The sequence below is a fragment of the Callithrix jacchus genome, chromosome 2 (assembly GCF_049354715.1).
Source record: "Callithrix jacchus isolate 240 chromosome 2, calJac240_pri, whole genome shotgun sequence".
Lineage (NCBI taxonomy): Eukaryota > Metazoa > Chordata > Mammalia > Primates > Cebidae > Callithrix > Callithrix jacchus.
In genome coordinates, this window is record NC_133503.1 from 67452328 (window position 1) to 67456253 (window position 3926).

The following is a 3926-nucleotide window of genomic DNA, read 5'->3' on the forward strand; positions in this document are numbered from 1 at the left end:
GGCTCAAGCCTGTAATCCCAGTACTTTGGGAGGCGGAGGCGGGTGGATCATGAGGTCAAGAGCTCGAGACCGTCTTGGTCAACATGGTGAGACCCCGTCTCTACTAAAAATACAAAAAATTAGCTGGGCATGGTGGCGCGTGCCTGTAATCCTAGCTACTCGGGAGGCTGAGGCAGGAGAATTGCCTGAACCCAGGAGGCAGAGGTTGCGGTGAGCCGAGATCCTGTCATTGCACTCCAGCCTCGGTAACAAGAGTGAAACTCCATCTCAAAAACAAACAAACAAACAAACTCATATTGTCTATGAGAAACCCACTTTAAATATAAAGATAAAGGGAGAATAAAAATAGTAGGTTGGAAAAAGTGATGCAATAAAAACATTAATCAAAAGAAAGCTAGAGGTTGATGTATAAAACAAATTAGACTTCAGAACAGGAAACACTATCATGACATTCATAATTATTAAGGAGTCAATTCATTAAGCACACATAGCATTGCTAAATTTCTATTTACCTAAGAAAAGCTGAACTATATACATAAAAATACGATAGAACTGGAAGGAGAAAAAGCCAATTTCACAATTATACTTAGAGATATTAACTCTCAGTACTTAATAAAATGTGTAGATAGGAAATTAACAAAGATATAGAAGATATAAACAGGCCGGGCGCGGTGGCTCAAGCCTGTAATCCCAGCACTTTGGGAGGCCGAGGCGGGTGGATCACGAGGTCAAGAGATCGAGACCATCCTGGTCAACATGGTGAAACCCCGTCTCTACTAAAAATTACAAAAAATGAGCTGGGCACGGTGGTGCGTGCCTGTAATCCCAGCTACTCAGGAGGCTGAGGCAGGAGAATTGCCTAAACCCAGGGGGCGGAGGTTGCAGTGAGCCGAGATTGCGCCATTGCACTCCAGCCTGGGTAACAAGAGCGAAACTCTGTCTCAAAAAAAAAAAAAAAAAAAAAAAAAAAGAAAAAAGATATAAACAATACTCTTAACCCACATGACCTAATTAGTACTTATAAAACACTCCATCCAGCAGCAATAGAATATGCACTCTTTCAAGTACGCATGAGTCATTCGCCAAAATAGACCATGTACTAAGCCTTAAAATAAATGTCAATAAATCTAAAATAATTTACATAATTTAAAGTATGTTCTCACAATGGGGTTAAACTAGAAATAAGCAATAAAATGTTAGCTGGAAAGCTTTCACATGTTTAGAAATCAAATGATGCATTCTAAATAATGTGTGGGTCAAGAAAGAAATCACAAGAAAAATTAGAAAATATTCAAGCCAAATGAAAATAAAAACACAACATATCAAAATTTGTGAGATGCAGCTAAGATAGTTCTTAGGGGGAAATTTATAGCATCACGTGCTTATATTAGTAAAACAAAAGGCTCTTAAAACAATTACCTAAGCTTATATCTTAGAGAAAAGATGAAAAAAATTAATCCAAAAGAATCATTAAAATGAATTAACAAAGATAAGATCAGTGATCAACAAAAACAACAAACCCAGAAAATTGGTGAAACTCTAAGCTGTTTTTGTTTTTTAATTTAATGATATCGTCAAACTTGTCATACCGATCAAGAAAGAAAAGAGAGAGCACATAAACTAACAATATCAGCAGTGAAGCCTGCGACATCATTCCTGAGTCTGCAGAACAGACATTAAAAAGAATAAGAAAAGACTGAAGTGTATGGCACTGAATCTGACAAGTTAGAAATAATGAGAAATTTATTTGAAAGACACAGACTGAATAAATATTAAAGCTCAGTCAAGGAAAGGATGTATTCAACAAAGTTGTAAAGGGAGACAATAGAAAAAAGTTTTCAATTGATGTGAAACATCAAGAAACAAAGGGAGCAAATAACAGTTGGACAACTAGAACCTAGTTGTGAGATGATAGAAATAAATCCAAATAGATCAGTAACTTTTAAAAATGTAAATAATCTTGAGTGCCTCAAGCTGCTCCTACAGGGAAAGGCCTCCATCGAAATAGCCAACGAGTCGGGAGAGACTTCGCTGGACATCGCCAAGCGCCTCAAGCACAAGCACTGTGAGGAGCTGCTGACCCAAGCCTTATCTGGAAGGTTTAATTCTCACGTTCACGTTGAATATGAATGGCGACTACTCCATGAAGACCTGGATGAAAGAGATGACGACATGGATGAGAAATTGCAGCCTAGTTCCAACCGGCGGGAAGACCGGCCCATCAGCTTCTACCAGCTGAGAGCCAACCAGCTTCAGTCTAAAGCTGTGTCTTTGGCAAGAGATGCTGCAAATCTTGCCAAGGACAAGCAGAGGGCTTTCATGCACAGCATCTTGCAGAATGAGACCTATGGAGCCATCCTGAGCGGCAGCCCGCCTCCCGCCCAGCCTGAAGTCCCCAGCACCACCAGCGCCCCGCCCCCCGTCTTCCTCCATGGAATGTCGGCAAAGTTCAGACAGCCTCCTCTGCTAACACCCTTTGGAAGACAAACTCTGTAAGTGTGGACGTGGAAGCCGGCAGCGATCTTCGTCAGATCTGCCAGCTGTCCATCCACCGCTGCCCCCTCTTCATGTGACATCTACCCATCCCCTGACCCTCACGCCATCCCCTCCCATTGCCAAGACGCCAAACATGATGGAAGCCTTGAGACAGCCAAACAAGCCTGCCCCGCCTGAGGTATCACAGAGCAGGCCCCCACCTCTGCCCCCACAGGCGCCCAGCCGCCTCCCACAGAAGAAGCCTGGGCTGGGGGCTGACGAGTCCACCCCACTGACCAACAAAGGCCAACCGAGAGGACCTGTGGATCTCTCTGCAGCAGAAGCTCTGGGTCCTCTGACCAATGCTGTGGTCCTGCAGCCCCCTGCACCCATGCCCAGGAAGTCACAGGCAAGAAAGTTGAAGCCTAAGCGGGTAAAAGCGCTCTATAACTGTGTGGCTGACAACCCTGATGAGCTAACCTTCTCTGAGGGGGATGTGATCATCGTGGATGGGGAAGAAGATCAGGAGTAGTGGATTGGCCACATTGATGGAGATCCCGGTCGCAAAGGCGCGTTCCCAGTGCCATTTGTGCACTTTATCGCTGACTGAATTGCTACTGAACAAAAGCATTAACAGTTATGTTCCTGTTTCATTATTGGTACCAAAACTCTTGTAGATATAATCAGTTTCATGAACTGTTTGTATGGTTCACGTTCTCTAATGCCACTGCTCTGTATCAAAAACTCAGAGGCAGTTTTTACATATCAGTAATTGTTTTTATAATTCATCATTTTCATGAAACACTGCCATGCATTTATTAGGAAAAACTGAATTTCCCAACAGGTGAACTGAAAAGTTATTTTAACTATTATACATAATTAAGATCCTGCCTCTACAGAATTAGCTAAACCTAAAAATGTTTGCACTAAGTGTATTGGAAATAAATTCTTCCTGCATTCCTCGGCCGATTCTGGAGTTGGTGACCTTTAGCACAGTTACTTTAGGAGTTAACTGCTGCTTCAGAAGTCCATAGCTCAGCCCTGGACTTTCTCGATAAAATGCCATCAGTTCACCTTTAAAGACACATATTCCTTTGAAATCCACCCAGTGTTTGTTTAAAAAGCAACTTGGAAATGTACATATTAGCATTATACTTTCTAGCCCTAATTTGTGAGATGGCAGCTATCATTATACTCTGCATGTGTGTATCACCTGTTTGTGAACAATCAGACTTAACAAGACTACTGACGGTTTATGATGATGTAGGGTAACTACAGTTCATTCCGTTCCAGATTATATGAAACTGCATTTCCTGAATTTGGTTAAAAACTAAGGATGATGGATTGCAAAACAGTTCTTTTAAATTAGTTGATATGCTTTAGGTGTTTTGGAGTTCGCTTTCTCAAACTTCCTGAATCACATAGAAAGTAACTGTACACAATAGAATTCT

General features: G+C 41.8%; 1 pseudogene; it reads left to right on the forward strand.

The window, feature by feature from the left end:
* The first annotated feature begins 1886 nt into the window (after positions 1 to 1886).
* LOC103790710 (arf-GAP with SH3 domain, ANK repeat and PH domain-containing protein 2 pseudogene) lies at positions 1887 to 3197 on the forward strand (annotated as a pseudogene).
* Positions 3198 to 3926: the final 729 nt, after the last annotated feature.